The sequence below is a fragment of the Tyto alba genome, unplaced genomic scaffold (assembly GCF_018691265.1).
Source record: "Tyto alba isolate M040663 unplaced genomic scaffold, T.alba_DEE_v4.0 Super-Scaffold_23, whole genome shotgun sequence".
In the NCBI taxonomy this organism is placed as follows: domain Eukaryota; kingdom Metazoa; phylum Chordata; class Aves; order Strigiformes; family Tytonidae; genus Tyto; species Tyto alba.
In genome coordinates, this window is record NW_024881297.1 from 23,271,083 (window position 1) to 23,283,437 (window position 12,355).

Consider the following 12,355-nt stretch of genomic DNA (forward strand, 5'->3'; position numbering starts at 1 on the left):
GTAAAGAGAAGATTACTTCCAGTAAAGGTTACAGGGATCTGCAAATCTTGAGCTGTTTGTGTGCTACACAGGTTTTTAAGCAGAGCTCCAGATAACTTCTCACAGCTGTTGGTGGGAATTGTAGCAACTGTTTTTTCATTTTATTTTAGCCATGCCCTATAGTGCATCACTTGGAAGAAATGCTTTTTCCTGACCCAGCACACCAGTCAGTAGCACCGCAACAGTGCTTACAACAGAGAAACAACATTAATGTTTCCTCTCTCCTCTTGACAACTGTAGTGTTGCACTAAGAGATTAGATAACCTACGTAAGTACAGCAAAGAACTCAGGACAACCAGTGATGGTTTGAGTTTTGTTTCCTTCTACTTTTGACCTGCTCATCTACAACGGCTTAATTCCCAAAACCTCCTCCATCCTCTGTTCAGCATTGCTGCCCACATCTAGTCACAGATGCAGATAGAGCACAAAGGAAACGCACAGAGCATAATTTAAAGGTTCTCCAGTACAAGGTAACAGCTATATTCCAAGTTGCATGTCTTCTAAGGCCAAAGGCCAATTTTTTTCATTGGAAATACAACCTAAGATGAAGTTGAAAGCCTTCTCAACCCAGATGCCATTATTGCATGAGCTGACAGGGAAGACCCTCAGAGTCAACATAATGATGAAGTTTTTTTAGGGGAAATGCTGTTCTTAAATTTTAAATTAAAATCGCAACAAGTAGCATGAAAATATAACCTGATGTTACAGTCCAAAATAAGTTATAAATACCAGCAGAAAAGCATTTTCCTTCCTCCCTGACCTGGCATGTGAAGGATGTGCAGGATGCACAGAGTTCACACTTACCACCAGTCTTCCCAGTGAGGAACCTAACCTGAGGACATTTTTGTCATGCTAAGCAGTATTTTAATTTCTAAACCCTTTTTATGTCCCTGAGGTTAAAGAGGCCACAACCCTGCCGTGATTAACATGTACTTGTCACTTCACCCTTCCTTCCTAGTGCCACAGAGCTGGCTGGAGACACACCTGCAGCAAAAGCTAGGCAGATCTGTGCAGGATTCACACCTAACTTTGAGGAGAGGCAATTAACAATTACAAAGAGTAGAGCCATTGAGAAAACACAGGAAGAGTATGCAAGATAGCACAAATCTGCAGCTAGTTTCTCTACATTTCAGTAAACAGGGTGGGTTTAGATACATGAAATTAAAAAGCAAAAAAGCACTATTCTTTAGCTACTGTGGTTGATTTAAGTGCTAAACATGCTGTACATACATGCTTCCGAGTAGATCCATTTAACATGACACTATGTAAATGCAAAGTCTTATTTTTATCACAGTGGTGATTCTCTATTTGATGAAAAGGGAGGGTATTCTTCCGCTCCCCCTGACCTGGGCAGAAGTCCTTGCCGCATCAACCCTGGGGACAGGTGAGTCTGTCCCAGTAAAGCCCAGGACATACCTTAATGACTTTAAACCTTTTCTGCTTCTGGCTGAAGGTCAGAGGATCACTTGAACAATCACACACATCAACCAGCAGATATGGAGAGGTGTTAACCTCCAGCAGGTGGTGAAAAGCATTTGAGAGCTGGAAATTGTTCAGACCAGTTTCAGCAAGGGGGGCTGTGTATGGATGGCCAAAAGGTACACAGTGTAACTGTACAACATTTAGGGAGCATCTAATGTGTATTTCTTTCCGAGAGCCAACATTTGCAATGATTGTGATATTGCAGTAATATCATTAGTGACCTAATTTGAAGGTGTATCAAAAACCATCACTTCTCTTTCTTAATACTTGCCAGATCAATTTTCAAAGACCCAACCATCACACTCTCCAGAGTTACAAAGTTAAACTCATTTCCATTGCTGCTTCAGGAGCTCTGTTAGCGAGAGTATAAGAAAACTCTTTTTTTTTTTTTTTTTTTTTTTTTTTTTCAAAAACTAAATCCACTGATTCCAATGATTGCTTTCATGCACTGAAAGCACTACACACCATGAAGAGGAAGGTCCAAGCATAAATACATCAGCTGAGCTAGAGTCTAATCTCAACTGCAAGAAACAGCACATGACCTAACATCTCTGGCTTCAGGATGTGCTGCATTTCCAGCACTGCACCCCGGATCAGAGCAAATCCTGCCATCACCACCTGCCATCAAACCTAAAGCAATCATCAGAGAGCAAGAGGAAAGGGAGGTGCTAATGAGCTAAGGCTGTTTATCTCTGTGTAATCCTCAAGAGAAAGCCAACGAGATTTTTATCAGAGTGCAAAATCTCTGCTCTGTCATTTAATCCCATCTTCTCTACTCCTTCCCCCGGAAGAGGATGGAGGTAAGAGCCCCTGCACCTTCTGTCTGGTACCAGTTTCCCAATCACTATAGACCTCAGACAAGTGTTTCGACCAACAAAGGAATACAAAACTAGAGGATGAAATGCAGCGCCTTGCAGTTAATGAAAAGGAAAACTCACCACATTAAAGAGACAGCATCTAGCTGAAAATATTGGCATTAAAAAAAAAATATGTACAACTGAAAAACTGTTTAATATTGTAATTCCTCTCTGCAGCACATCTTTTTGAGATATAAATCAACCCCATCTGCAGGATTAAAACAAAAATGCAACCATTAATTTGGTGCTAAATGTTTTCTCTCTGTCTTTAATAGTCCTAAGAAGGAAAACACAAATGCATTTCAATGGCCTGATGCTAAATCATTTATAGAAGACCTATTTCTGAATCAGAAATTTCCAGTACACTACTGCTGGCTTGTTAACAGAAGAGAAGCTAAAGACTGCACTCAGCTCCATCAATAGGAAGCATGCAATTCACGCAGTCTGTCTGCCTATAGAAAGGCCAAAGATATCACACATCTAACTAAAAATATAAGAGCTAAAAAAGCATTCAGTCGAGCAGCCTTGGGTTAAACAGACAGTTTTAAAACACATTAACCAGCTGTCTGCTACTCAGGCTTGTTTCTAATCTCCAGGATTCCAGGACTGCAATTTGCTACCACAGCACAGCGAAAGGCTGCTGTCCCAAAAACAAATACTGACAAGGCAGGATGAAAATTTCAGAGCTTTTGTTATTTCATTTTGAGAGGTTTTTTGCAAGGAGAATTTTTGTTACTGGTCTTCAGTAACTCACTCTCTTTAGCAGCCACTAAAGGTGGTGTGGAAATTTCAAGCCTCTTTCCTAATTCCACGCATCCTAGCATCTCTAAAAGAGAAATCAGGCATTTCGCAAAATCCTAGGAATCTTAAAAGGGAAAGGGGCCTTACCAGCATTAAATAAGGGGGTTCCCAAGACTTACCTGAACCTTCCCAGCCTGTCTCTCTCCCTCCACGGACCGTGCAACCTGCCTTTGTTCCCATTATCTATTTCACAGGCTTCCTGGGTACAAGAAGCCTCATTCACTCCCATTTCATTTCCCACCCCACCGTGTAGAGCTCTGCAATACATGCATGTTAATTCAGGTATCTGCTGGCATAGAGACGTAAAATTGGAAAAGGATTTGTGCATTTCTCACACACACCCCTTTTTTTTTTTTCTTTTGGAAAAGGAGAAGTCTGGCACAGATCTCAGATCCCAGGCTTTGAATGTGTGGAAGCATCTGAGATACTCCATGTGCTTTGCCCACAGACAGAAGATGGTAATTTTACCCCAAAATCCTGCTGTCACACCTAGCACGAGTACACACCAGTGCAGAGGAGAGCGCAGCATGGTGCTATGCAATCCCTATACCAAATTAAAAGCAGAGACCTGCCGCCCTTCCAGAAGGGCAGACCAGCCCAGCATTCAGCTCTGTGCTATTTATCCTGCCTTTCATCCTGGTAATATTTGGGCAGTCTCTTCGATTTCCTTTTATGCAGCTGATGTTAAGACCTGGCTGCCAATCAATAGCCTCCAGCTCAGCTCCCACACACATTCCCTCCTGCTACTCAACTTTATCTTGCAACCTGCTCCTTCCCTCCCTTTGCTGCTATCCTCCCATCACAAAACCCGAACACTTTGGTGTTTTGGGTTGTTTTGTGGGTTTGTTTTTTTTTTTTTTTTTTTTAGCTGCCTGCCGGCTTTCCACCTGTTATCATATTACAAAGTCAAAGCAAATAAGAAGCAGGCTCTCCTCTATGCAGTTTCAGTGACTTCAGTGAGGTCATGTAAGGCTAAATCTCTAGTGAAAGCCAGGCAGAGCACTACGCATCTTTTTTTTCTGCACTGCAGAAGGTTTTGCAGAGCTGTGCTAGCTTTAAATAAAGCTGTGTCACCATCTTCCCTGTTAGAAAACACCACTTACAGACATGCCCCTCCCAAAATCCAACTACTTCAAAGCCTGCCACCACTATTGCCAGATTTATCAACACGCCCTGCAATGCATGGCATTGCTCAGGTTTTCAGTTCTGGAGCCATATGATTAAAAGAGAATCTTTGCTTTTGCTGGAGGCGTTTCAGTCTTCATTAAAAGGGTTTTGCCTGCTCAGAGAACAAGAACACAAAATAGAAAGTACCCAGAAATCGTTGGGTAACTTATTCATAGCCTCCTCTAAAGTGATGCTGACCTCAGGACTGGCAGGAACAAACCAGTTCTATTTCTAACACTAACATTAGAAAGAAGTATAATCTATGTGACCTACTGATGGTGCCAGAGTCCACCAGCACCTGATGAAGCATACGGGAAGCCAGGTCCCCCCTCACAACGAGGGACAGTGATCCAAACCACTCTCAAGCAGAAGAAAAATGCAGTAACCTGACACAATGCTGCAAGTTTGCAAGTCTGCTCTTCCCAGTGGAGGAGCAGTGCAGACACGTGGCAAGCAGCTCAAGATCTACAGGATAAATGGTGCCTACTACATGTCACCCACAGACAGAACAGAAGGCAAAACGGCTTTGCCCAGCTCTCTTTCACCACTGCCAGTTCACTGGATCCTGTTTTAAACTCTCAGGCAACAATTTTTAAGCATTTGTGCCAGTGTGACAACTCAGGCTTAAAGTTCAAAGTCTGCTTCGGGGCAGGATGCTTGCTCACTGGGCCAGCCTCCTTGCATCCCCACTTCTACCCTGAACCAACCAGACAGTGGAAGGACACCAGCCACAGCCATGTAACTTTTTCCAGTAAATCACGAATTTGAAATTAAAAAAAAAAAAAATCAGGACACCAAAGCAATTTATGTACTTGGATTAAGCTAGGAAATGAGGGGAGGGGTCAAAGAAAAAAATCAGTGAAAAAAATATTCTGACAGCCTGCCAAACTATGTGTTTATCATCTTGTCTTCATAAACAAAATAGAGGGCAGGAAAAAAAATAAATTAATATGAAAACTGTTCTAGAATATCCCAAACTAGTTCTTTCAACCTCAAACATACTTTTTAAAAACTTCAAAACTTCAGCTACCAAAACAGTAACAAAAAAACTTACTACTTGTACAGACAAACTTCTCTTTTCCAATACCAACATCAAGTTTTATAATGCAAAAGGTGAAAAGATTCCTCCTCAGCCTCAGTCTATTTTTTCAGGGGGTTAGAGCTTATGTAAAGGGCAGAAGCCAGTAACAAAAGGAAACTGCAGCGAGTTCAATACGAACAATATTTGGCCCAGTGTTAACACTTTTAAATAGCAGAAGCAGTTGCAACTGCCCAGGATCTTACCATTTCCATACACCTGATACTCACCCCACTCGAGGCTCAAGCCTCATTTGGATGGCAATTTTACAACCAAGACATTTATACATACAGACATATATTCCTACTGACAGCAGTTACTAGTCAAGCAAAAAACATAATGAGTAACAGACACAGAGGATAGAGAGGATCTGATTAATCTCCCTACTCAGACACAAATCTGGTCTAATGAAATTAAATTAAAAAGCTGAGTTTCCAAAGAAGGAAGTTAGCGTTTACTGCTGGTTTGGCATATTCCCCTCAATTTGTCCAACTAGGAAAATAAATAAAAACAAGTAAGAATACCACAACTTTTGGGCTACACTTCTCATTCTGGATTGCAGTTTTCTGCTGGTTTTTACAATGTCACTCTACTCTGGCCACTAAGCTGCACAGTCTGCTTAGCACACAGCCTCAGAATATCCTGAAGTAAATGCAAGTTTCCTCACTCATTACAGATTTCCCAGCCAGAAGCTAAGGATCATGTTTCATAAACTAAAACATAAAGTGAGGAAGTAAATTGTGAAGAGGTATGAACTGGAAGTTTAAAGCAACTTTGAGACATGCCACATCTGACTCGTGAACATTTTTCTCCATCTCTCTATTAACCAAACACGTATTTCCTGCTATCTCACATGTGATACTTGCCTAGCGGAAAGCAGACTTAAAAAGTCACTTCCATTACCGCACCCCCCCCAAAAAAATAAAAAGTTAAAGAGCAAATTCTCACTGCTGCAGCAACATTAAAGGAACAGCCAGACATGTGCTTCTAAATGACCTCTTTCAGTATGTGGGCAGAAAAGGTGTTAAGAGGAGAAGGGCCTTACCCTATGTTAAAAGCTACTCACCACTGTATCAAGATTTAACAAGGCTCAATTTCACTCAATGCCAAGGTTTTATGTACTGCTTAGTACTGTGAGAGGGGCCAGGAGAGGGATTAGCAAAGATGGGGGAACAATTAATTTTTCATCTCCACTATAAAACAGAACTACAGTGGAACTGAGTTGGATGGATGTTCACAGCACCATCATACTCCATCCCAACTCCATTTCTGCCAGTTGCACACTCCAATACTCAGAACAACTCAGCAGCAGCAAATGCAATTTCTAGAAATGAGAACTTAAGCATCTGGGTGGATACTTCTGTGTCTTAGTGTTTTGGATCTTTTTTAATTCCACCTAGGTCAAGCTTCCAAAGTCCTGTGCACAGTCAGAACTGCTATAAGTCATCCTCCTCCACAAAGTAATGCCAAGTAAGGTCCTCACACCATCACACTGATCAGAGCTGAGGAAAAGCATCAAACAGGAAAGGCCCACGCTGAAACTGTTAGACTAAGCATGACTGCTTCTCTCAATAAGTGCTAGATGTGAAGACATATCAGAGTCACTTAAGAAGTGACCTACAGAGCTTCATCATCATCAGCTCCTACTATTTAAACATATTAATTTCCTACTTAAACAATTCTTCAATATTCTTTTATATTTGTAATATGCATGTAAAGTTTGCTGTCACACCTATTTCTGCAGCAGGCTGTGCAGGAGACTTCTCAGTAAAACTGCCTTGGTGTAACATAATGCAAAAGTTTTGACAATTCCTCAATTGCTCTGCACTACTGACAAGACAAGAAACAATTGCAGATTTCTGTAAAGCTGAGATAGCATCTCAAAACACAAGCAGCAATTTGCTAAACCGAGTGCCTCCCAAGCAAGAAGAACAATTAAAACCTTAAAAGTTATTTGCAGTACATGTTTATGATGAAATATATTGTCTGCTCAGACACCTGCACAATTCAAGCTGTTGAAAAATGAAGTAACATCAGGACAAAGTCACCTCGACTTTTCAGTGCTGTACACCAAGATGCAATGGAGAAAAAATGAAAATGGGACAGAAGTTTTGCTCAGACTTTGATCATTTGTGTGATCAATGAAAGATGTCAGGACCAGATTCCAGATGGAAGGAGAACCCAGCTGGAGGTTAGAGCAACTGAAATGAAAAGGAGCATCAGCCCATCTCCAGCATGCCTAATCAGAGACTGCTCTGACCCTTCCCAGAACAAAGCAATGTGTTATTTGCAAGCCCTGTCTCCCTGCCCCTCATTTTTTTTTTTCCCCCCTAAAGGTTTGAAATTCTCTGTACATCCGAATTAAAATATCAATTTCAAGTCATGCTTCAGCAATTGAGGGTAAGACAGAGATGAGCATGAAAGAGTCAATGAAGAAACACAATACCATTAAATAATTTTTCACTGTTTAATGTAACACTTAATGCAGAACAACTTACCAAATGCCATAACAGTGTTGACACCACACAGTTTAACACTAGAAGACTGACAGTCAGATTTTCAGAAGGACTTACAGTATGACATACATCTTAGATTTCTAACCAAACCCTTGGACCTTCAAAGCTTTTGGGAAGCTGTTCATGTTACTCATCTGATGCTACCAAGAGATTCACAGAACAATTTTCAAAAGCAGCAAGAAAGGAAGTTCTCCTTGTTGCTTTAACGCTGTCCTAATATTTAAATAAATCAAAATTTATTTGGGGCTTCTAACTGTCTACTACAATTGCAATAACACAAAGCATTTGGCTTATTTTTAATGCACACAACAGTGAAAATTCGCAAAAACTAAACTAAATCCTTAATCTTTATCACTGTCCTTGGCTATCTATCATATCCTGAAAGTGAGGAAACATTTTTTAAGAGTTTCCAGTAAAAGAGAAAAAAATATTTGATCAAAAAGTACATTTAATGAAAATAAACCAGATTAAACTTTCTAATGTTTCAGGCAAAGCGATACAATTTTCCATGTGCTGCACTGGCAAAGCCTAAACTCTCAGGCATATACCAAATTTGACTAGATTACAGACAGCCCATCCACCATAGCAGACCCTCCAGCAAATGCATTATTTTACCCCTGCTCCCTGGTCTCTAATCTACCCAAAGCTTTTCATAGAGATAATATTACATTCATGGCTTAGGCCTTGACAACTGCACCCATAAATCAATTTTAAATCTTGCATTAATCATCTTTCTGTAATCAGTGGCTATTCAGCACAAATTTACATCTCATTTCTGTTGGCCAAACAGTCACATTAGAGCTTTGAAGCTTATTCAGGCTTAAATGATTATATTCCCTTAATAAAGACTGAAGTCCTCTCAGTCCAGCCGCTGAGGGCTGCATTAATGACATGCCGTGGCAGCAGGGGCCATCTGAAGTCAGCCTTGTGTGATGCTACAAGCAGCAGCCCCCACGCCAAACAGATTTTTTGCATTTCCAGTACACTCAGGCAGAAGAAATGAGGAGGCTGCTCTGCTTGTGCAGACTCTCTTATGGGAACTGCTGCACACAGCAGGCACAAACACCATGCAATTTATTGCACCTCCTAACAGCTCCATTTGTCACCTCTTGACTACATGAGTTTACCAGTAAGAAAACCGAAATCCAGTTTTTCCGATTCCTTACATGCTGACCACCTTACAACTGTCACTAAAACCAAAGCAAACTGTTAAACCGGAACCCCGTAGAAAATTCAGTTTTCCCATTTGTCAGACAGCTGTAACTTTGTTCACAGCACCACCAAATTGGGTCTTGGCATGTTTTTCTTTGATCACCTCAGAATTATGCATTGCATTTTTAATGTCTGCCTACAAATTTTTCCTGGTTTTGGGGTTGCTCTTGTTGCTTTGTTTGACAAAGACTATCACTTATGCAGGATTACAGTAAGCAGCTAAAACATGATCAGTTTGGGGCAGATTTTGCATGTTCTTGCCTGCAATCCCTATAGTGAAGCAATCTATCGTGATTGAACAAAGAATAATTATTTAATTAAAGATCCTCGGCAGGCCTACATTACTAAACCAGCATAAAAAGCCCCACATTGATTGTATATTCACTTTCAGTTAAGGTCTGAATCAGTGTGCTAAGATCTAAAAATGAATGAGCAGAATGAGTTTATTATGACTGTTGTTAAGTACTTACCCACTACAGGTAATAAATTATACATGTGGATGCTTGTTATGCTTATTCCACAACATAATGAAACTTCTAGTTACTTTTTATTCTATGGGATTTAATTCCCACTGTGTCAGGTTTATGTTACTATTTAAATATGGCACACCAGAATTACAAGGATGTAAATCCATCAGACTGAGATACAGTCTGGACATAGATGTTTCTTTAAATCTGGAGTTGAAGAAACATGGATGTGTTTATTCGTTTATGATGAAAGTCCTATATCCTAACCATCTCTGAAAAGATACATTTCTGCAAAGGTTCCATACTTCAGCTATTTTTCCTCACCTGCAACCCCCTGCTACTCCACAGTCTCTTCTGGCATCTGACAACCGCTGAAGAACCAACTGAACATCAAAATGCCATGGCTAGGGAAGCAAATACAATCATGTGCTAGATACTGAGCTGTCTGCAGTGCTAAAATAAATGCTGCTTCAGCAACCAGCTGTGATAATGCGAAGCCTAGGAAAGCGGCCGAAGTTTTCAGAAGAAACTGTAAAATTTCAAATTATTTTCCTAACCAAGAGGTAAACTATGTGTAAACCTGATGGTAATACTGCAACACCTACATGAAGAGAAAATTTCTGTTGTTTTCATCTAACCAAGAAAAGATCTAGGAATTGAAACTAAACACTTCTCAAGAGAAGGTAATATAACTTATTTATTGGGGGGGGGGCAGCTGGAAGGGGGGCAGAAAATCAGCCACGGGGAGAACTTGTCACAGGAGCCAAACCTCCATCATTTGAAACCTTCAAGCGGGATCTGGAGAAGTTTCAGAAGAAAGTATCTGCTCAGGCAGCCTAGCCTATGGCGACCCACATGTATCCATCACCTAAGCAAGGCACCTTAAATCTAGCACTAGCATGGCTGTGCCATGTGGGAGTAGAGACTGAATATATAGATATTAAGGGTTCATATATGTTCCTCTCACCAGGTTACAACAAGGATCTGTTCCTGGGCTAAGTCCCTGAGGCACAAAGGGGAAGAACACAGAAATGCTGAAGACATACATTTGCTCAGAGGAAAAACTATCAAAAAAAAGTTGAAACAGAAAATGAATGAGTTGGTCTATTGTTAGGTCTTCGCCTGCTCAATTAAACTACAAGCTCATACTACCATTATTTTCCATCCAGGGCACACTGGGATTAATGGTGGGTTAGAACTTGGAGCTGAAGCATAGGACTAGCAGCTAAACACACAGACTTGGGAAGGGGCTACGTTTCTTTATGATAAATGAGACTGACAACAACCAACCCTTTCTCCAGCAGCACAAGATTCAGGTTAAGATGGGAAATGAAGAGATACGAACAGAGCCACAGCCTATCCGTCCCAGGTTAAGATGGACCTCCTGGGTTTGGCCGCCACAAACCCTCTGATCTGCCATCCTGCACAGCTCCAGTCTTTGGTGTTTCCTTTCAGTGCAGCTTCTGCCCCGCTGGCCAAGGGCTGGTCAGAAACTACAAGCAAGGAGCTCCCTTGGACTCATGTATGAAAGAGACACTTCGACAGCAAGCCCATCACTGAATGCAAGCTCTTCTCATTTTTGTGCGACTTATGGACATAACACAGCCAAACTACAGCAACAGCATTTTACTGCTACGCAAGATAATCCTCATCTGTGGCCTGAATTTCTGGTAAAAAAAAAAAGTTTAAATAATCTTCAGGAGTCCCCAGGAGGAAAAGCACTACTCAGCACAGAAACTGCATATGATTATTTATCCATCCCTATTCTAGGCCTTACTCTACAAAATGGACCAGTTGACCTCTTCACACAAACAAGAAGTTACAAACTCAGTTTTATTATTTAGCTGTTAAACCATGAAATCCATCCCCTTTCAATCTTTTGTCTCTTCAGCTTCAGACTCAGTGAAACTGGATGAGTGTTTCACAAAGTGTTGAAGTTTGAAAAGAAAAGGATGAATGAATACATTTTGAAACATAAAAGTACAATTTTCAGAGGAAGAACTAATTAGCATAGGAAACAGCACTTCTACAGGTTATGTGGTTAATTGACATAATTCTTCTTACCAAAACACGTACCCACTGCAAGTTAGACAGCTGAAGAAATGGCACTCTGATGTTGAAAAGTTGCCCCCCTAGTGCACAATACATAAAACTTTCTAATAATGTCTGCACTCATCCATAAGTTATTGTGCACAAAGAAACTTAAAACAGTAAGCAGTGAAAGAAATTTCATACCAAGTAAAGGAATAAGCCATTTAGGGAAAGGACACAAAAACATGCTGTTGCGTCTCTATAGCTTCTGCTTGCCTTGGGTGCAAGTGACAGAGGACCAGACCCAAAGAACTCTACCACTCATACACACAAAAGGGGAGTTTTCATATTTGCGTGGACTGAAGCAGTCAGAGACAGGCCATCCAAGCAAACAGGTGATTTTGGTGCAGTTTCCTCCACTCGGGAATGCAGAGCCCTGAGATGTTGTGAGGTATATGGCTTTGCAGCCACAAAGCCTTTACTTGCCCCACAGCTAATGCTGAGCCAGGATTGCATCCTATCTTTCCTGGGGCTTTCAAAGGCTGAAGGGTTGTATCTTCCTCTGTAACAGGAATCTGTCTTCCCACCAGAAATGATGTACATGATGCACTCATGTAGTAGCACATCCATCTATCAGGGACTCCCCTTACCAAATAACCAAGCATCCAGGTCAACTGATGTCAAAAGCTTCAGCACAGCTCTAGG

General features: G+C 41.0%; 1 protein-coding gene across 10 annotated transcripts in view; it reads right to left on the bottom strand.

Annotated features, from left to right (window-relative positions):
- The window catches only part of EPHA5 (EPH receptor A5), a 197,037-nt gene that overhangs the window by 154,875 nt on the left and 29,807 nt on the right, over window positions 1–12,355 (bottom strand). The window lies entirely within an intron of this gene.